This window comes from Podarcis bocagei (genome assembly GCF_964188305.1).
Source record: "Podarcis bocagei genome assembly, chromosome: 6".
Classification (NCBI taxonomy): domain Eukaryota; kingdom Metazoa; phylum Chordata; class Lepidosauria; order Squamata; family Lacertidae; genus Podarcis; species Podarcis bocagei.
In genome coordinates this window covers 101,202,624-101,224,816 of record NC_138130.1, presented here as the reverse complement: position 1 = coordinate 101,224,816, position 22,193 = coordinate 101,202,624, and the positions used below count along the sequence as shown (strand labels likewise).

Here is a 22,193-nt window from a genome sequence, read left to right as displayed (position 1 = left end):
CTGTTGTGAGCTTGACGGAAGTGTACAGTAGGTGAGCTTTCCTGCTTTGGCTCATCTTCCTGTTTCTTTTTCTTTTTTCCCTATTTTTCTTTTTTCTTTTCTTTTATCTTTCCCATAGTTGCTTATGTTCTGTGTCATGTACTTCGATATTTTTTTGTAGTTTTTGTAGTATTTTCCATTACTATTAAGGAATTTTCCTTTGTAATTTTGGTCGCCTATATTTCTCTGTACTTGTTTAAAGCAAAATAAATGTAGTAGTAGTAGTAGTAGTAGTAATAATAATAATAATAATAATAATAATAATAATAATAATAATAAATAAATAAATAATAAAACAAAGCACTGTGGGGCTAAAGACCAGGCTGCCCTAATGCTTAGCCAAGCTCAGAGTATGGGACCAAGTCGAGAAAGCCAGGCAGGTGGCCCCCATGAACAGAGGGAGGAGGGCCACCCCTGACCACTGGTCTTGCCAGCTAGGGATGGTGAGAGTTGTAGTCCAAAAACAGCCAGAGACCAAAGTTTGGGAAGCACTGCTCTTGCTGAAACAAGGATTGGGAACAGCTGTGGCCCTCCAGGTGTTGTTGGACTCACAGCTTCCAGCAGCCCTAGCGAGAATGGCCAGTGGTTGGTAGGGTGGGAGCAACATCTGGAGAGGTCCTGTCAGGGGCTCCTTGGGGGCAGGAGGCAAGAGGGAAGGACGAATTCTCGTTGCTGAGAACCAGGCACCCCATTTGTAGGGGGCATTGGGTGTCCCCACCCAGGCAGAGTGTGTGGAGCGGAGCCTTAGGGGGAGAGAGTCCCAGAAGTTGCCCCATTTCACTTTTCACAGCTTGGCCAGAGGGACCCGCCAACCATTTGGATGTCTTTGTAGTTTCCATTCGGTTACGAGCCTCTTGCCTCGCTCCTCATGTACCTTGGAATCGCGACTTCTGGACCTTGAACAGAGACCTGTTCCTTGCTGTCCATTAAGAGTCACTGCTGTCGTGTGTGTGTGTGTGTGTGTGTGCTTGTGCGTGTGTGGCGGAAGCCTGGCCTTCCCCATCCTTGAGTGAAATGCTCTCGTAAGAACACCGGAGGGCAGCACTGTCCAACGATCTGATTCTGAGTGTCGTAAACCAGCTAGGACTGTTTTAGTAGTATAGTGGTACCTTGGGTTAAGAACTTAATTCGTTCTGGAGGTCCGTTCTTAACCTGAAACTGTTCTTAACCTGAGGTACCACTTTAGCTAATGGGGCCTCCTGCTGCCACTGCACCGCTGCCACGCGATTTCTGTTCTCATCTTGAAGCAAAGTTCTTAACCCGAGGTACTATTTCTAGGTTAGCGGAGTCTGTAACCTAAAGCATCTGTAACCCGAGGTAGCACTGTACAGTCATACCTCGGGGTACAGATGCTTTAGGTTGCATTTTTTCGGGTTATGGAACTGCCAAAACCTGGAAATACCAGAATGGGTTACTTCTGGGTTTTGGTGGTCATGCATGCACCAAAGTGCTAAATCGTGCTTTGTGCATGCGCAGAAGCACCGAATCACAACAAGCACGTGTGCAGATGCGCCGCTGCAGGTTGCGAACATGCATCCCACATGGATCATGTTTGCAACCCGAGCATTCACTGTACTCTGCCCTTCTTGGCACTTAAACCCAACTGAGAAACAAAACAAGTTTAAGGACACCTGTGACATTAAGGCACAGGTGGGGAGCTGTCAGCTGATGGACACACAGGTGTGGTTGGGGAGAAATGATGCCGTGAGCCAACTGGTGAGCCCAGACTGGTCCACAAGCTGGAGGCTTCCTATAACCAGACAGATGGGGCCTGCTCCCATGAGTGCTGGCCCTATTGCATATGGGGGAGACAGCCCCCAACCCCTGCAAAATTACCATCTGGGGAAATGTTCCCCTGGAGGAACTGCAGATTCAAGACACCCAGCATACTCTGTTGGGTCCTACACACCACCACCCTTCAGATCCATCAAAACCATCCCAAGCCCCAAGATACTAGTGAAAGCCCAGACCTAAAGCTATCATTCCCATGTGGCAGTTTGATGTCTCCCTTGCCTGAATCCTCCTCGGAAGACATGTGCTGTGGACCAGAACCCTCCAAGTTCTCCCAGGAAAGGATGGGCCAGCATGGGTGGAGGGGAGTATAAAAGCTCCAGGACTGATGCAACACCTTATCTAACTCAGGTCCCTGTAACTGTAGCTGGTCCGTGGAATGGTTCCTCAGCCTTGATGGAGCAGTGGTGTCAGAAGTGGGATATGTGCCTGTTTGCAACTTGGGTGCTGGCTCCTGTACGAGTTCATTCTCCCCTCCCAGGTTTTGCCAAGCCAACTGTTATCCACGTAGGAACATGTGGTGTCAGGTGTGCGTGCAGGAGCCAGGCCCTGGGACCAATAGGACTCTGCAGGACTGGGGCCTTCCTAAGTTTGTTCTGAAGAGGCAAGGAGTGGCTGCACAGGTGAGGCCGATTGGTAACTCACAGCACCTGGTGGCAAGAGCCGGGAAGGGATATAAGGTCAGCATTTTCCCTTCGGCTCTTTGCCACAGCAATATGTTCCCTGCCTTGCTGAGTTTGGTTGTTACAAACACCTCTGTCACTGCACTGTTTATTGGGATCACACACTGCCTTCTTCCTGAAAATGCACGTCTGGTTCTTGCAGAGTTTCCCAGGGCCACATGGAGTGCCGTCAGGCACCATTTCGAGATCCACAAAATCTGTCCCGCCATGGTAGGCCACGCTCCAGCAGCCAGCACCAGCGCCTGACAACTCAGTGGGAGTCACGGTATAGTGTGGTATTGAAGGTACGTCTCTGACATTGCTACACTGAATTCTCCCGCACTTTACGTCTTGAGGCTGGCATTTCACAAAAGTACTTCCTGTCCATTCCCTGCCACAGTTGCCATACTTATCCCCCACAGTATTCCGAGACTGAAAGCAGGATGCTGGAGCCGCTGTGGCTCCATAGCCAAAGATCCTGGCGCACAGGTAGTTGTGAGTCCAACACTGCTTGGCATAACAATAGGAATCGTGTTTGCTACACGGCGTCCCGTCTTGCATGTACACATCATTGGGGCACCACTCAGATGTCCCACTACAGTACTCGGGAAGGTCACACTCATTGATCTCAATTCGACAAAGGTCTCCACTTGGACGGAAGTGACAGTTTTTACAACATGCCCCAGAAGAGCACTGTGCACCTGGCTTCAAGGTGCAGTCAGCGTTGCAGCAAAGATCCTGCCTGCACCTCTGCGTGCCGCCGCAGTCACATTCTTCTCCCTTATCCAACAATCCATTGCCACAATGCTTGATAGGTGGTATTTTTTGGGGCCTGTTGTCCAGGCAGTCCAGGTTCCCTACCAGCACAAGTTCTGCATAAGTGTGAATGCTGCAGTTGCTGAACTCGTTCGTTTCTGCCTGGTACGAATGCATGACACAGGTTTTGTATCCTCCACAAACACAGTTGGATTCGTCGTGTTCAAGCCCCATGTGATGACCCAACTCATGGGACATGGCCCTTGAAAAGAGAATTGGATTCTTCTGCAAGTAGCTCAAAACCCCTGCAGAATAGCTTGGCCTGCAGATGGCATTACCGTATGACTTCCCGAGGGTGTGCTCAAACTCCTGGTGAGTGAGCAACAGGGCTGTGTCGTGCTTCATCCACTTCGCAAGACCGTTCACTCTCCAGCTGTTGAAATTATTCAGAAGCAACCCAACGTTATTTGTAACCTCGAAAGGGTTGCCTGTGTTCCAGATCTCCAGTCCAGTCAGGACAATACTTGTGTGCAGCACCTGGAAGTGCACACCCATTATGTTAACTATGTCCAAAATAAGGTATGCCATCCTGGTTTCATTGGCACCTTCAAACTGAAACAGCTGCTCGTCCACAACAATGTACAGCTCAATGTATTTTGGGTGCCTTGGGTCACGCCGGGTCCCCCTTTCCGCCCTCAGTTCTTCTGCCTGACGCTTTGCAACTGGAGCTCTCATTCCACACATAGAAGGCTTTGGTACGTTGATCAGGTAGAGAAGGTGCTGAAAAGCTGAAGAATTGTGGAAAGGCTCTATGCCATAATTTCTGTCTCTGATACTTAGGAATCCGGTCAAGCCAGAGCAGGTCTTAAGAACCACAAGCGAATTGGCTACGCCCTCCACATGCCCTCCGTGGTAGCATTCAACAGGGATGTAGGGATGACTTTCGATCCGTCTGCCCTGGGAACTGTATGTGAAGAGTGGGAGGTTTTTGACCAGGAAGTCATCCTTCCTGGGCTTCAAGTGAATGACGTAGTCCTTTCCTGATACATTGAGGATATAGGAAAGGTCATCCTTCTTGGCTTTCCCTCCAAAAAGCAGCAACTGCCTTGGGGTGATCACTTCATACCACGTATACTCAGGAGCAGGAAATGAGCTGGTGGGAAGGAGGAACCCCAGCAAAATAACAGGATTCGTCAACTGCAGAACCAACCATTTGTGGAGGCCACCGCTGCCACGTGCCATGATTTGCTTCCACTATTCACGATCCTTAAACAGCCTAGAGTAGAGAGGAGAGAAATTGAAATTCAAGTACAAGGAGAGAAATTTTTGATTGTAGGAATAGACTGGGCTTTCTGACTTAACATCCCCACCAATCATTAATTCTCAAGAGGCTTGTTTAGACTTGTCAGCGTGCTCAAGAAAACACAAGGCAATTCCTGCCACTGCCACCATCTCTCTCTTGACAGTCGTCAACATCATTTGGTTGTGAGAGAGTTTAAAAAGGTGACGCGCCCACTGCTGTCTGGCATATGCAAATGGAGTTAGGGTAACCAAAACACTGTCCGTCCTTAAACCTTTGACTCTAAAGGCCTCCACAACTTTAGGGCCTAGGCGCCACAAGTTTCTCTTCTCAGAAGCTGTTGTGGTCACCTTTCTGGGTGATAAGAAGGACCAAAAGGAGGAAGGGTGGACAGCAGAGAGAGGAAGATACCCCAATAATTATATTCCTCTAGTCCCAGGAATTCTCATTTAATCTTCTAAAGTGTATTTCCAGAGACTTCTAGATGACAAAGGAGACAACAAAGAGGGAGGAGGAACCACCATACCGGTTCAAATGTCCTCTCCTGTGGTGGGAAATTCCATGAGCAGGCTAACGGTTACTCATGCTTTTTTGAATGTGGACATTCCATCGGCTGAGGCAGGTGGGCATTGGAAGAGCACGGAACACGGTAGAGAGCAGCTGTTTGCTATTCTCGATGTGGATCAGGAACCACTTATTGCTGGAATCCTGGCCAAGAGGGCTAACCTAGGCCACATTCACACTGTGGGTTTAAAGGGGAATTGTGAAGGAAGAGTATACATGAGTAGCCAACTGTGACAGGGGGAAAGGTCAGGCGGGCTAAAGCTCAGAATGATCTCAGGCTTGCAAGAGAGGTGAAAGATAATAAAGCCACTTCCGAACTGAAGAGGAGGTGGGGTTGCGGGCTCACAGCCCCCGCAAGAATGAGGGAATCCTCACGCGTGTCATCTCCCTGCCTAGCCAATTGGCTGGTCGGGGGTGTGTGTGTGTGGCCTGGGCTATTTATGCCCGGCGCGCCCGAGGACCGCCCTCTCTTCGCCTCTCCAGCTGATAGCCGATAGGCCTAAGCCAATACCGCTCAATTCCTACAATCAATAAAGTTGTGGCTGTTTTCGCCCATTAACCTTAAATACCGCGTCATGTGTATTTATTTCTCAAGGGGGGAGGGGGACTTGCCACGCAATAAAGGTTTATTTGGCTATGTTCAAAGCAGCAGGAAGAACAAGCAAGTCCTCCGAGGGGAGAAAACAGAGAAATGCTATTGAGGGACAGAGAGGAGGTGGAGGCTGCTCCTACTTGACCTCTATCCAAAAGGAAAGCCGTGCCCAACCTGGTGATAACACAATAAACAATGCAAGGAGGGAACTGCAGCCCAATATAGGAGAAGTGGTGGGAAAGGAACACCTAGCTACGTTAAACAAATTCAAAGCTCCAGGGTCTGATGAGCTGTACCCAAGGGTACTAAAGGGGTTGGAGAATGTAATCTCAGAGCCTCTGTCTATAATCTTTGAGAATTCCTGGAGAACAGGTGAAGTCCCTACAGACTGGAGGCAGGCAAATGTTGTCCCTGTTAAGTTGTGGGTGAACATATCAGACGACACAGCGATTCTTCAAACAGCTCTTCTTTATTCAGAGGCCAGAACAGAAACTGAGCTGAAGGGCTGAGTCAGCCTGCTTATATAGAGCTCCAGTACACATAATTGTTACAACTTTCTAAAACTATCCAATCACTGAACGTCACTTTCGATCCCTTATTTGCATAACTATCTACAGTATCCCCCTGCTGGCCCAGGGTGTGAACTTCAGTACATAACAGTCCCCATCTTCAAAAAAGGGGGGAAAGAAGACCCAGGTAACAACCAACAAGTGAGCACCGACATCAATACCAGGAAAGGTCCTAGAACAGATAATTCAAAAGTCAGCCTATGAGCATTTAGAAAAGGATGCTGTGATTACTAAGACCCAGCATGGGTTTCTCAAAAACTAAGTCATGCCAGACAAATCATAGTTCTTCTTTTGATAGAGTTACAAGCTTGGTGGATTGGGGGAATGCTGTAGACATAGTGTATCTTGATTTCAATAAAACTTTTGACAAAGCCCACCCATGATATTCTTATGAGGAAGATGGTAAAATGTGGGTTGAATTAGGTTAACAGGTGGATTTGTAGCTGGTTGTAGCTGGTTGACTGGTTGACTGACTGAATGAATGCTGGGTCTGGTGAGACACTTGCATGTTTGCATGTCTGGGCCAGTTCAAACTGCTCTGGGCAAGTTGGAACCTACCTGAACCTTTTCCAACTGGTTTGTGCAGGTTTGAACCTCTTGGACTGGATCCAACTGGTATGAACTGGTTCCAACCGCTCTGGGCTGGTTCCAAGTGACATAGACCTGTCCCAACCGGCCTGGACCTGTTCTAACCAGCTTGGGCCAGTTTCAAATGGCCTGCACCTGCTCCAACTGGCTTGGACCTGCTGGAAGCTGTCTGGAACTGTTCAAACGGGCTTGGGCCGGATCAAACCAGCCTAGACCTGCTTAAACCAGCCTGGACCGGCAGAAAGAGGCCTGTTGTTGTTGTTGTTTAGTCGTTTAGTCATGTCCGACTCTTCGTGATCCATTGGACCAGAGCACGCCAGGCATTTCTGTCTTCCACTACCTCCCACAGTTTAGTAAAACGCATGCTGGTAGCTTCGAGAACACTATCCAACCATCTCGTCCTCTGTCATCCCCTTCTCCTTGTGCCCTCCATCTTTCCCAACATCAGTGTCTTTTCCAGGGAGTCTTCTCATGAGGTGGCCAAGTATTGGAGCCTCAGCTTCACGATCTGTCCTTCCAGTGAGCACTCAGGGCTGATTTCCTTCAGAATGGATAGCTTTGATCTTCTTGCAGTCCATGGGACTCTCAAGAGTCTCCTCCAGCACCATAATTCAAAAGTATCAATTCTTCGGCGATCAGCCTTCTTTATGGTCCAGCTCTCACTTCCATATATCACTACCGGGAAAACTATGGCTTTAATTATACAGACTTTTGTTGGCAAGGTAATGTCTCTGCTTTTTAAGATGCTGTCTAGGTTTGTCATTGCTCTTCTCCCAAGAAGCAGGCGTCTTTTAATTTTGTGACTGCTGTCACCATCTGCAGTGATGATGGAGCCCAAGAAAGTAAAATCTCTCACTGCCTCCATTTCTTCCCCTTCTATTTGCCAGGAGGTGATGGGCCCAGTGGCCATGATCTTCGTTTTTTTGTGTGTGTTTTTGATGTTGAGCTTCAAACCATATTTTGCGCTCTCCTCTTTCACCCTCATTAAAAGGTTCTTTAATTCCTCCTCACTCTACCATCAATGTTGTGTCATCTGCATATCTAAGGTTGTTTATATTTCTTCCGGCAATCTTAATTCCGGCTAGGGATTCATCAAGCCCAGCCTTTCGCATGATGAATTCTGCATATAAGTTAAATAAGCAGGGAGACAATATACAGCCTTGTCGTACTCCTTTCCCAATTTTGAACCAATCAGTTGTTCCATATCCATTTCTAACTGTAGCTTCTTGTCCCACATAGAGATTTCTCAGGAGACAGATGAGGTGATCAGGCACTCCCATTTCTTTAAGAACTTGCCATAGTTTGCTGTGGTTGACACAGTCAAAGGCTTACCCACTCTGGAAGAATGGCAGATGAAGGCGATGGACTATATGGAATTGGCGGAAATGACTGGCAGAATCCGAGACCAGGGAGAAGAGTCGGTGGAAGAAGATTGGAAGAAATTTAAAGATTATTTACAGAAATATTGCAAAATCACTGAATGTTAGAATGATGTCTGAATGAAGTTAAGTGGTTATAGCAGCAATGTTATTAAGGTGTATGTAAAAATGGATTGTTAACAGATGAAAATTCAAAGTTATAATTTATTATGTTAAAGGATTAAGATAAAAACAAAGAGGGAAAGGAATTGCTGAATTAATTAACAGAACTGGAATACAAAAAAGGGAGCTGTGAGGAGGTCAGGGAAGTAAGGAAATGAAATGTAAGGTACGGAAAGATTGATGTGTTGTTTTTTTAAAATGTTTGTTATCTTTTTTCTGTATTTTGTATTTTTTTATTTCTTTCTTTTCTCTTTTTCTCTTTTTATTTATGTAATCTTTTCTTTGAAACTTTAATAAATATCATATATATATATATAAAAGACACAGTCAAAGGCTTTTGCATAGTCAATGAAGCAGAAGTAGATGTCTTTCTGGAACTCTCTAGCTTTCTCCATAATCCAGCGCATGTTTGCAATTTGGTCTCTGGTTCCTCTGCCTCTTCTAAATCCAGCTTGCACTTCTGGGAGTTCTCGGTCCACATACTGCATGAGCCTACCTTGTAGAACTTTAAGCATAACCTTGCTAGCATGTGAAATGAGTGCAATTGTGCGGTAGTTGGAGCATTCTTTGGCACTGCCCTTCTTTGAGATTGGGATGTGGGATGGTGGGAAGGTAAACGGCGTTTCTGTGTGCTGCTCTGGTTCGCCAGAAGCGGCTTAGTCATGCTGGCCAGAAGACCCGGAAGCTGTACGCCAGCTCCCTCAGCCAATAAAGAGAGATGAGCGCCGCAACCCCAGAGTTGGCCACGATGGACCTAATGGTCAGGGATCCCTTTACCTTTATCTTTACCCAAAGGGGGGAAAAGAGAGGGGGTGGAATAGGAAAGAAGCAAGCTTAGATTTGTAAACGTGATGATGGGGGGGAGGGGTGTTGGTATGTATTGGTTTTTTAAAAAATAAGTAAGTACGTTGGACTTTTCAGCTGAATTCTGAGCCCACAAAATCCAGGGGTGCATTTAGCAACTTGGATTCCTCAGTGGCTCGGGTTAATTGATAAAGCTCTCAAATTATTGTTAAAACATCGGGCAGTGGGGAAAGGGTGTTGTATGTAAATCAGGGGTGGGTGACCTTTGTCACCTTGAGGGCCGCAGTCTCTGATGGAGAGCCTTCCAGGGGCCACTCACTATGAACGCCTCCCTTGTTCTCTTATAATAGCAATGGCGCCCACCTGAGAGGTGCCGTTCCAGCTGAAAAAAGCCCTGGTTTAAATTGTTTTAAAAGTACTGTATTTTCAGTTGTATTCTTTAAAGCAGGCTTCTTCTTGTTGGGTCGAATTGCTGCTATAAAGATGAATGTATTGCCAAGAATGCAAAATGGACTGTTTCAAGAAGTGGCAGAGAGACATTTCTAGATTTGTCTGTCAGGGCAAGAAGCCCAGAATAAAATTTAAAATACTAACTGATGCAAAAGAAAGAGGGGGATTTGCCCTGCCAGATTTTAAACTCTATTATGAATCAGCAGCTTTCTGCTGGTTGAAAGATTGGCTGCTTCTTAAGAACACAGACATTTTGGATTTAGAAGGTTTTAACAATGTTTTTGGGTGGCATGCATACTTGTGGTACGACAAGGTTAAAGCACATAAAGCATTTAAAAACCATATTGTCAGGGAAGCATTGTTTAACGTCTGGACAAGATATAAAGACTTACTTGAAAACCAAACCCCAAGGTGGTTGTCACCGATGGAGGCAAAGGCCCAGAAAAAGCTCAATATGGAGGCCAAGTGGCTGAAATATTGGGAAATTTTGGAGCAGGAAGGAGACAAATTGAAATTGCAGAGTTTTGAGAAACTAAAAGATAAAGTGCGAGACTGGCTTCACTATTACCAAATAAGAGAGGCCTACAATTCAGACAAAAAAATTGGCTTCCAGGTGGAAAAATCAAAGTTGGAAACAGAACTGTTAGATCCTAAAACAAAGATACTTTCAAGAATGTATAACTTGCTGTTAAAATGGAACACTCAGGACGAGACGGTTAAATCTGCTATGATTAAATGGGCACAGGACGTTGGACATAACATCATGATTGCTGACTGGGAACAGTTGTGGACCACAGGTATAAAATTTACGGCATGTAATGCCCTAAGAGAGAATATTATGAAAATGATTTATAGGTGGTACATGACACCAGTCAAGCTTGTAAAAATCTATCACTTGCCCGATAATAAATGTTGGAAATGTAAAGAAACTGAAGGTACATTCTTTCACCTTTGGTGGACGTGCCCAAGGATTAAGGCTTTCTGGGAAAAGATCTATAATGAAATGAAAAAGGTATTTATATATACTTTCCTGAAGAAACCAGAGGCCTTTCTTCTGGGCATTGTCGGCCAATTGGTGCCAAAGAAGGACAGAACTTTTTTTATGTATGCTACAACAGCAGCAAGAATACTTATTGCAAAGTATTGGAAGACACAAGATTTACCCAATCTGGAAGAATGGCAGATGAAGATGATGGACTATATGGAATTGGCAGAAATGGCTGGCAGAATCCGAGACCAGGGAGAAGAAACGGTGGAAGAAGACTGGAAGAAATTTAAAGACTACTTGCAGAAATACTGTAAAATTAATGAATGTTAAAATGATGTTGGACTGAAAATAAGTGGTTTTGGTATTAAGGCTAATAAGAATATGTAAATATAGATAGTTATATGGATGAAAATATATAGTTATAATAGGTTAAGTATACAGAGTAAAGATAAATGAAAGAGGGTAAGGATTTGTTGAAAGGACTTTGTAAACAGGAATACAAAAAGGGGAGGTGTGAGGAGGTCAAGGAAATAAGCAAATGATCTTAAAGATATTGCAAAATGGATTATTTTTTTCCTAAAATATTTTTTTCCTTTTTGATTTTTTCAATTACCTGTTTTTTTGTATTTGGTATGTGTAATTGTTGGTTTAATTATTTTTAATTTTTAAAACCTATGTTTAGTGTAAAATCTCAATAAATATTTAAAAAATAAAATAAAGCAGGCTTCTTCAACCTTGGCCCTCCAGATGTTTTTTGCCTACAACTTCCATTATTCCTAGCCAGCAGGACCGGTGGTCAGGGATGATGGGAATTGTAGTCTCAAAACATCTGGAGGGCCGAGGTTGAGGAAACCTGCTTTGAAGTTAAATGAGGGGTGGGTGACCTTTGTCACCTTGAGGGCCGCAGTCTCTGATGGACAGCCTTCCAGGGGCCACTCACTATGAACGCCTCCCTTGTTCTCTTAGAATAGCAATGGCGCCCACCTGAGAGGTGCCGTTCCAGCTGCAAAAAAGCCCTGGTTTAAATTGTTTTAAAAGTACTGTATTTTCAGTTGTATTGGCCCTCCAGATGTTTTTTTGCCTACAACTCCCATGATTCCTAGCCAGCAGGACCAGTGGTCAGGGATGATGGGAATTGTAGTCTCAAAACATCTGGAGGGCCGAGGTTGAGGAAGCCTGCTTTAAAGTTTTGAATTTTCCACCCTGGGACTTCTTTGAGAGGATACAGGTTTAATAAGGAAAACAAATAATGGGCTGGGGAAATAAAAACACCTACCTGTGCCTTACTGAAGTCACTTTGGGGCTACAGCGATGCAATTGTATTGGTGACTGCATCCTCCCCTTTTGATTTTTCCAGCCTTTATCCTTGGAATCTTCAGACTGACATCTTTGGAGCACACCAGGCCGTACATGGGATTTTGTGTTTTAGAGGTAAGCATTGTGTTAATCTTTGAAGCCCTGAACAACTTAGGTCCAGCGTAACTCAGAGATCGCCTGAACCCTTGATCACCTGCAGGAGAGTCTTTGCTCGTTCCCCGAGTTGATGAAGCAAATTTGACAACAAAAAGAAGCAGAGACTTTAGTGTCATTGGCCCAGTCCTGTGGAACACTCTGCCACTAGAGATTTAGCAGGCGCCTTTTTGTGCCAGGTTTTCAGTGCCCGCTGAAATTTTTTTCTTTTCCATCAGGCTTATGCAGGCAATTAAGAATGCACACCCCCCCAACAGTTATCTGATTTCTGATTTTAACATTTTTATATGGTTTTCATTTCATGGTTGTTTATTTTAAAATCGAATAGGGTTCTGAGAAATACAGATTCAAATGGGAGCAGCCCTGTTACCTTGCTGAAAACAAGCAGGTCTGGGGCTTGTTAGTGCCTGAGCAGGTGATTGTGGGAATGTTCAAGGTGGCAGGAGAGGATATCTTGTTTATTAATATCCTTCCTAACTTGTGATAGCAAGTTCCTTTACTTAGCAGAGTTTACATTCCTCTTTTCATGCACATCAGATAACTGGTTGCAGGCTCGTGTGAGCCTCTAACTATTATACAATTCAATCTGTCTCAGATTGAATTGTACGTTCCTGGTAAATTCCCTTGAATCCCTCTTAAAAAGAATAAAGATGCCACAATCTTATTCAAAGATGATAAAAATAAGTTTACTCACATCAGTTCACAGTTGGATCCCCGAAGGCAAACTTAGTTACCAATATGTACATGTGGATCTACCCCATATGGGGTAATAATCCCAGTTTTGCTGCTAGCTGAGAGCTAGCAGAGCAGTCCTAGCTAAAAGCTGATCCAACGAAGAAGGAAATCAAAGAGAGAGAGGGATGCTGCATGACTTGTCCTTTTGTTACCTGGACAGGTAAGGTCACGCCCACCTTCTATCACATGCAAAAGGAAGGGTGCTCTAGCCAGGAGGAGCAGGAAGTTTCAACTGGCTGGACCAAACATTCCTTCACATGTCTTCTCTAACATTACAAGGAAGGTTGTACTTGACTGCTTCTCAGTGATTGCAAGGGAGCTACATTTGTATCCCTCTGGCTTCCGTGACGGAAGCTGTCAATGCAAGGAAAATAAATAAAAATAAAAGAAACAATGTGAGCCTCAGGTCAACCCCTGACAGCACCACTGACATGACCAGCGCTGCGGACAGTGGGATCTATGGGCTAGCACTGCAGGGTGGCCCCTTTGCCCCGACTGCAGCTGGGGTAATAAAGCCACATTAAAACGAATCCTAAAAACTAAAATAGCAAACTCATTGTCCACCTGCCAACTGCACCGTCCACCTTCCAAGAGGGAGGAAAGCATCACCCAAGGTTTGCAGAAGTTCAGAAAATACGTTGGGGTAAAGGTAAAGGGACCCCTGAACGTTAGGTCCAGTTGTGACTGACTCTGGGGTTGCGGCGCTCATCTTGCTTTATTGGCCGAGGGAGCCGGCATACAGCTTCCGGGTCATGTGGCCAGCATGACTAAGCCGCTTCTGGCAAACCAGAGCAGCGCACGGAAACGCCGTTTACCTTCCCGCCGGAGCGGTACCTATTTATCTACTTGCACTTTGATGTGCTTTCAAACTGCTAGGTTGGCAGGAGCAGGGACCGAGCAACGGGAGTTTACCCCGTCGCGGGGATTTGAACCGCCAACCTTCTGATCGGCAAGTTCTAGGCTCTGTGGTTTAACCCCAGTATGTTGGGGTAGGGGAATGCTAAAACAGCCCAGGGAAGACAGAACAGGTTTGCCTGTCATCTCCAGCCTGGTGAGAGTGCCTTTTTTTAAAACGATTTTTTCTGAAGACAACTCTGCATGCAGCTTGTTTGCTTCAGCCCTGCGCAAGCTGGCTAGAACTTCTTGCCTAGGCTTGTAGGGTCCTGCCCGCCTCCACTTCCCCCTCTTTCCATCTTCAGGGCTCCGTGGTGGGAGGGAGGGCAGAGATAATCACCAGCACCCCCTCCTCCTCCCAAGTTTGGGCCCTGAAATTTCACGGGACGGGGCAAGTGTACTGAGCGTGTTCAGGAGCTACACAATGCTGATCGACTTTTGCTTTTGGGCAGGTGGGTTTGTTTTTTTATAGAAGAAACAGGATGGAGAAGGAAATGGAATTGTCATGCTTAACTAGGCCTTTTCCAGGAGGGGAGGCGAAAGGGGCTGCAGTGTGCTGAACCCCGCTGCAACATTTTGTTGCAGGTTCTACTCGTCTTTCAAAATGGCACTGGATGCTCCTTCTGAAAAGCAAATGGGGATTTTTTTGGGGGGGAGTGAAGGTGGCTGCTCTTTGGGGCCACTCGGTTTATGGGATTTCTACCCCCGTATCTTCTCCGATGACAATCTACACTGTCCCCCCTCCCTGTGTTGCCATTTTATTCTCACGCCAACCCTGTGAGGTATGTCAGGCTGAGAGGATGAGCAACAGGTCCAAGACAACCTGAGGAGAGCCGTGGGCAGTATTCATGTTATTTCATGTCAAAGATTTATATTGGGCAGGGGCAGCGGCAAAGTACCTTGTTTCGAATGCAGAAGGTATGAAAGGGGGGGGGCTGAAGCAAACAATTTCAGAGGAGGCCTTTTTGTCTGTTTAAAGATGTGGATAAGGAGACTGAATACATTTAAGGGAGCAAAACAGAGCGATAGCCGAAGAAAAGCACAGTAAGCAGCAGCAACAGTGAGGAAAGGAGACTCCAGAGAGGCTGGAAACGGACTAGGCCTCAACATGAAAGCAAAGTACCGTATTTTTCACTCTATAGGATGCACTTTTTCCCCTCCAAAAATTAAGGGGACGTGTGTGTGAGCTCCCCCCGCGCTCTGGAGGCTTCGCGTCTGGAGGTCAGTCAGCGAAAGGAACCTGAAGCCTTTGGAGTGCAGCATGAGTTCCCACTGCGCTGCAAAGGCTTCAGGTGGCTATCCCTGAAGCCTTTGGAGTGCAGCGGGACCTCACGATGCACTCCAAAGGCTTTGCGTTCCTTTTGCTGAAGCTGGGAGAGCAAGACTCATTGAAAACTTCAGTGAAACGGAAGGAGAAATGGAAGGGGCTCCGTTTATCCTGCCGCTTCGCTGTAGGGGCGCTGAGCAGAGAGGGGGAGAATTCCCCCCCCCCCGTTCTCCTCCTCCTATGGTCCAGTGCGTCCTATGGCCCCGTGCATCCTATAGAGCGAAAAATACGGTATTTCATGGAGTTGGACCAGTAGCTTTCAGGCAAGGGTCCCTCCCACACCTACCTGGAGGTGCCAGGTTTCGAACCCAAGACCTTCAGCATGCTGATCAAGGGCTTTACTGCTGCGTTGTGTTCCTTCCCCAAAAAAGTAAATTAAGGTGCTAGACCTCATGGTCTTGAGGGGGGGGGAAAGAGCTGATTGAAATGGCACCGCTGGATTCCGCTGCTTCAACTGGAATTTTGCTGCTCTCCAGTTCTGCTGCAGCCACTGACCCTGCCCGTCTCCCCATCTCTCTCCTAGGCTCTGACGGCGTCATCCCAGGGCCTCCTGAACTGCGCCGTTTCCTGCTGGACCCAGCATACGTTCCGCTGCATGAAGCGCAGGGCCTGCCAGGACGGCGAGACCCAGACGGCCCTCCTGCGGTCCCAGAAGAGGTTCTGCGAAAGCACGCTTCCTGCCGCTGGCCACCAGGCAGAGGCCAAGTCCGCTGCGGGCTCCATGGCGCTGTGAGCAAGGGAGCTTTTGGAGTCCCTCTGGCTGAGCACCCGAAACTCTCTCCTCCCCCTCCTCGCTGCCCCGTATTGCCAGAGGGGAAGGTGGGCAGCCCAGCCCCCTTGGCCCACCAGGCTCCCCACCTGATCCCACCCGTGCCCTGCCATGTTCAAGAGGCCTTATCCAGTCCAGCGCCCTGTAACCTACAAGGTGGGAGGGAATGGGCAAGAACTCTGGCATTCAGAAAAGGACAGGTCTACACAAGGAGCAAGACCGCGACTGGCCAGCGGCAGCAGCAACGGCAACCTCTCCCCAATGAGCCTTTTGGTGGAGCAGGAAAGCTGAGGCTTCGTCATGGGACCTGGATGGTGCGTTTGACAACCATTCTTTCTATGGGCGAGGGGGAGCCTCTTAATTCTGCAGCAGTTCCTGTACAGGAGATTATTCCAGGACTGTGTTGGAATCTGGATGTGGGTGAGAATAGGCTGCTGTGGGGCCGGCCTTTTCTTCCTCAGAGCTGCTTGTTTTTGTCGTTTTCCACTCAACAGTAAAGACAAAAGGGAACATGTGGCATTTATTGTCTTGGATATTATTATTATTACTGTTAACATTTATATGAGCCAGTGTGGTGTAGTGCTTAAGAGCGGTGGACTCGTAATCTGGTGAACCGGCTTCGCTTCCCTGCTCCTCCACCTGCAGCTGCTGGGTGACCTTGGGCCAGTCACACTTCTCTGAAGTCTCTCTGCCCCACTCACCTCATAGAGTGTTTGTTGTGGGGGAGGAAGGGAAAGGAGATTGTTAGCTGCTTTGAGACTCCTTCAGGTAGTGATAAAGTGGGATATCAAATCCAAACTCTTCTTCTTCTTCTTGTATCTCATCTCTCCCCCAAGGAGCTCCAGCTGGCTTCCCTCCTACTCCTCCCCACTTTATCCTTACAACAACCCTATGAGGTAGGTTAGGCAGAGATTCTGTGACTGGCCCAAGAGCCACCCTGTGAGCTCTCCCAGACCTAGTCCAGGTCTCTAACTACTGCGCTATCACTGACTCATACACACACCACACCAGTGTGTGTGTGTGTGTGTGTGTGTGTGTGTGTGTGTCTGTACGCTTGTACACACCGAGGGGGCCCTTTGAATACATTGCGAGTTGTGCACATCTCTGCATGCTTACTTGGAAGCAAGTACCACCCCTGCAATGGGACTCCCTCCTGAGCAAGTTTGAGCAGCCATATAAGCGTGCCTCTCTTCCATCATTTGCTCAGCCTAAGCTCCGTTTTGGCCAAGATGGTGTCCTCCAGCCGCTTTGACCCAAAACTGCCCTCAGCCCTGGCCATCCAATTGCAAGAAAAGAATCTTGTGCTCAGCTCCTGCTTGTGGGTTGACCACATGCCTCTCTTTGGCCACTGCAAGAAGATGGGGTTGGACTTGATGGCTCATTGGCCTGACTGGCAGGACTCTTCTCATGTTAGGTCTTGGCTGTTTCCCCCTGGATGAAAAGGGCGAGGGAGGGAAAGCCAAGTTTGTACCCATGGTTAATTGTTCCTAAATGCTAGTGAAATGACACTTAACGGTCCTTGAAGTTCTGAGTTAGTCACCCAACAAGGACAAACTGTTTTACTACTGCTAGGTTACACAGCACGGAGTGAAACATTTGATTTCATTAAACTATTTCAGTGCATTCTTCTTCTTTTTTTAAATATTTTATTCAATTTTCAAACATAAAATAGAAAATCACATAACAAACACGCAAAATTCTTTCACCAAAGAAATAACAAACGAGAAAGCATACAATTATACCAACAAACAATATAGAAAAGAAAAAAGAGGAAAAGAGAAAAAATAAAAAACACAACTGTTCATAACTTTTTTTTATACCTAACTGGACTTCCTCACATCTCCTTACCCTGCATTCTCTGTAATAAAAATGCCAGCAAATTATTACCTTGTTTTCAGTGCATTCTTCTTAAGGCTTTTGCAACTGGGGGAAAATGCAAATTTTATTAGAGCAAAGAACGTATTACAATTGCTCCTATTATAAGGACTATATACAGGGGGAATTTATTTCTGGGATGAGGGAGCATGTGCGCCGCCCCCGACATACGGCTGAACTACAGTTCCCATCAGCCACTGGCGCAGCATGGTCAACAGCCAGGGATGATGGGGACTGGAGTCCACTTGCCACCAACCTCTGCTTTATTATAGATGCTTTGGAGGGCAGTCGATGTCTTAACAGGAGGTCCAAGGATGCCTTGAAATGTCCACAAGCATTACTCTTTGGAATCTGTAGAGTTCAATCCTTCCTTTACTTAGGAAGAGGGACAGGAATCAACTTTGTCAACATCTGGGCTGCTGCCTTGCAGATTCCCTTCAACCTGTGAGCTGGTGAATTGCCTAAACCATCCTGGTAGCTTCCACAGCCTTGGCACAATGAAAGTGATAGCGGCAAGAACCAGGACTCCTAGAGGGATCACTGTTTCAAAAACTCGTTTCACGATTTTTGTGCTCCAGTTCTGCCTTGGAGACCCACCATCAATGCTTCCCCCGGACCCCCAAAACGTGCAGTTTGGAGGGGCCCAGCCTTTGTTGCAGTGGCAGTTATTGCGGTTGTTGCAAACACCTCTGTCATTGCACAGTTTATTGGGATCACACACTGCCTTCTTCCTGAAAATGCACGTCTGGTTCTTGCAGAGTTTCCCAGGGCCACATGGAGTGCCGTCAGGCACCATTCCGAGATCCACAAAATCTGTCCCGCCATGGTAGGCCACGCTCCAGCAGCCAGCACCAGCGCCTGACAACTCAGTGGGAGTCACGGTATAGTGTGGTATTGAAGGTACGTCTCTGACATTGCTACACTGAATTCTCCCGCACTTTACGTCTTGAGGCTGGCATTTCACAAAAGTACTTCCTGTCCATTCCCTGCCACAGTTGCCATACTTATCCCCCACAGTATTCCGAGACTGAAAGCAGGATGCTGGAGCCGCTGTGGCTCCATAGCCAAAGATCCTGGCGCACAGGTAGTTGTGAGTCCAACACTGCTTGGCATAACAATAGGAATCGTGTTTGCTACACGGCGTCCCGTCTTGCATGTACACATCATTGGGGCACCACTCAGATGTCCCACTACAGTACTCGGGAAGGTCACACTCATTGATCTCAATTCGACAAAGGTCTCCGCTTGGACGGAAGTGACAGTTTTTACAACATGCCCCAGAAGAGCACTGTGCACGTGGCTTCAAGGTGCAGTCAGCGTTGCAGCAAAGATCCTGCCTGCACCTCTGCGTGCCGCCGCAGTCACATTCTTCTCCCTTATCCAACAATCCATTGCCACAATGCTTGATAGGTGGTATTTTTTGGGGCCTGTTGTCCAGGCAGTCCAGGTTCCCTACCAGCACAAGTTCTGCATAAGTGTGAATGCTGCAGTTGCTGAACTCGTTCGTTTCTGCCTGGTACGAATGCATGACACAGGTTTTGTATCCTCCACAAACACAGTTGGATTCGTCGTGTTCAAGCCCCATGTGATGACCCAACTCATGGGACATGGCCCTTGAAAAGAGAATTGGATTCTTCTGCAAGTAGCTCAAAACCCCTGCAGAATAGCTTGGCCTGCAGATGGCATTACCGTATGACTTCCCGAGGGTGTGCTCGAACTCCTGGTGAGTGAGCAACATGGCTGTGTCGTGCTTCATCCACTTCGCAAGACCGTTCACTCTCCAGCTGTTGAAATTATTCAGAAGCAACCCAACGTTATTTGTAACCTCGAAAGGGTTGCCTGTGTTCCAGATCTCCAGTCCAGTCAGGACAATACTTGTGTGCAGCACCTGGAAGTGAACACCCATTATGTTAACTATGTCCAAAATAAGGTATGCCATCCTGGTTTCATTGGCACCTTCAAACTGAAACAGCTTCTCGTCCACAACAATGTACAGCTCAATGTATTTTGGGTGCCTTGGGTCACGCCGGGTCCCCCTTTCCGCCCTCAGTTCTTCTGCCTGATGCTTTGCAACTGGAGCTCTCATTCCACACATAGAAGGCTTTGGTTCGTTGATCAGGTAGAGAAGGTGCTGAAAAGCTGAAGAATTGTGGAAAGGCTCTATGCCATAATTTCTGTCTCTGATACTTAGGAATCCTGTCAAGCCAGAGCAGGTCTTAAGAACCACAAGCGAATTGGCTACGCCCTCCACATGCCCTTCGTGGTAGCATTCAACAGGGATGTAGGGATGACTTTCGATCCGTCCGCCCTGGGAACTGTATGTGAAGAGTGGGAGGTTTTTGACCAGGAAGTCATCCTTCCTGGGCTTCAAGTGAATGACGTAGTCCTTTCCTGATACATTGAGGATATAGGAAAGGTCATCCTTCTTGGCTTTCCCTCCAAAAAGCAGCAACTGCCTTGGGGTGATCACTTCATACCACGTATACTCAGGAGCAGGAAATGAGCTGGTGGGAAGGAGGAACCCCAGCAAAATAACAGGATTCATCAACTGCAGAACCAACCATTTGTGGAGGCCACCGCTGCCACGTGCCATGATTTGCTTCCACTATTCACGATCCTTAAACAGCCTAGAGTAGAGAGGAGAGAAATTGAAATTCAAGTACAAGGAGAGAAATTTTTGATTGTAGGAATAGACTGGGCTTTCTGACTTAACATCCCCACCAATCATTAATTCTCAAGAGGCTTTTTTAGACTTGTCAGCGTGCTCAAGAAAACACAAGGCAATTCCTGCCACTGCCACCATCTCTCTCTTGACAGTCGTCAACATCATTTGGTTGTGAGAGAGTTTAAAAAGGTGAAGCGCCCACTGCTGTCTGGCATATGCAAATGGAGTTAGGGTAACCAAAACACAGGCCGTCCTTAAACCTTTGACTCTAAAAGCCTCCACAACTTTAGGGCCTAGGCGCCACAAGTTTCTCTTCTCAGAAGCTGTTGTGGTCACCTTTCTGGGTGATAAGAAGGACCAAAAGGATGAAGGGTGGACAGCAGAGAGAGGAAGATACCCCACTAATTATATTCCTCTAATCCCAGGAATTCTCATTTAATCTTCTAAAGTGTATTTCCAGAGACTTCTAGATGACAAAGGAGACAACAAAGAGGGAGGAGAAACCACCATACCGGTTCAAATGTCCTCTCCTGTGGTGGGAAATTCCATGACCAGGCTAACGGTTACTCATGCTTTTTTGAATGTGGACATTCCATCGGCTGAGGCAGGTGGGCATTGGAAGAGCACGGAACACGGTAGAGAGCAGCTGTTTGCTATTCTCGATGTGGATCAGGAACCACTTATTGCTGGAATCCTGGCCAAGAGGGCTAACCTTATAAAAGTAAATAAAGTAAATAAAATAAAATAAAATAAAATAAAATTGCAAAATGCTGCGGGAATGTGGTCACTGCAAATTGGGAACCAGATTGGGTGTGTGTCCCCCTTACTTCAATGCCTCCCCCTCCCCACACCCAGAGCAAACCCAGAAATCTGTTCTGCAGAACCGAACAAAAATAGAAAGGGGGGGGGGAACGGAGAGAAAGTCAGCTCAGAGTATGCACCACCTGCTGTTGTTTTGCCATGCGTTGAAATTGGCAGGAGTCTTGTATTCCAGCATTTAAGCTCTGGTATTGTGAACAGGTTCCACGGCTGAGACCGGGCTTCCCATTTAAGCCCCTTTCAATTGGTTTCTAGAACCTTTAGTCTCTGAGAATGTGGACTCACCCAGGACTTGGCGTGCAATTCTGTGCTTAAAATAAATGAGTAAAAGCATTGGCCTGGCCTGCCCTCAAGACACAAGGCTGCCTGCGGCCGGCTGATTTGGTTTAGCAAAGGAACGCCTGCAAAGAGGTGCTGCTTTTATTACAGGTGTGGAACCGAGACTGAGAGATAAGCCAAAGGCACTTCAGGGGAGTTTGTGGAGAGTGAGATTTGAATGTGGAGCTGCCCCTTTGACTCAGTGCGCAGCCAGCCTGGACTGCTTTCTCAGAATGATCTAGGAAGCTAACAAAATTTTGTTAGCTAAAAATTGGGAACTACAAGATTTACCAACAGTGGAGGACTGGCAGATGAAGATGATGGAATTTTTGGAGCTGGCTGACCTAACCGGAAGAATCCGTGATCAGAAGGAGGAGGAGTATCATAATGAATGAAAGAAATTTAAGGACTATTTAAATAAATATGTTAAGTTAATCTAAGTAGAACTACTTGTGAGTAACTGATTGGTCTAGGAGATAACTATGTTAAATTACATAATACTATGGATTGAAGTCAATATGGAAAGGAAGAAAGATGTTAAATGACTAAGTAATTATTATTGGAAAATAGTGTTGGAAAACTGCGACAATGAATAATTTGGAAACTCAGCTAGTGGGATTTGAGGAAGTCATGTAACAATGGTACAAAAGTGGATATCTAACAGTTAAGATAAATGT

General features: G+C 46.6%; 1 long non-coding RNA gene and 2 pseudogenes across 3 annotated transcripts in view; all 3 read right to left on the bottom strand.

Moving 5' to 3' along the window:
- Window positions 1–1,606: 1,606 nt before the first annotated feature.
- Window positions 1,607–4,519, bottom strand: LOC308588532 (disintegrin and metalloproteinase domain-containing protein 21 pseudogene; annotated as a pseudogene). Its single transcript has 2 exons — window positions 2,538–4,519; window positions 1,607–1,642 (listed from the first exon to the last, which is right to left on the bottom strand). The product of its transcript is annotated as a disintegrin and metalloproteinase domain-containing protein 21 pseudogene (transcript).
- A 3,274-nt stretch (window positions 4,520–7,793) lies between these two features.
- Window positions 7,794–22,193, bottom strand: part of LOC308588838 — a 407,342-nt gene continuing 392,942 nt past the window's right edge. The window contains exon 2 of the long non-coding RNA XR_014008914.1: window positions 7,794–7,873. This is a non-coding gene — a long non-coding RNA (uncharacterized lncRNA). The remainder of the gene's footprint in view (window positions 7,874–22,193) is intronic.
- Window positions 18,058–20,321, bottom strand: LOC308589206 (disintegrin and metalloproteinase domain-containing protein 21 pseudogene; annotated as a pseudogene). The gene has a single exon. The product of its transcript is annotated as a disintegrin and metalloproteinase domain-containing protein 21 pseudogene (transcript).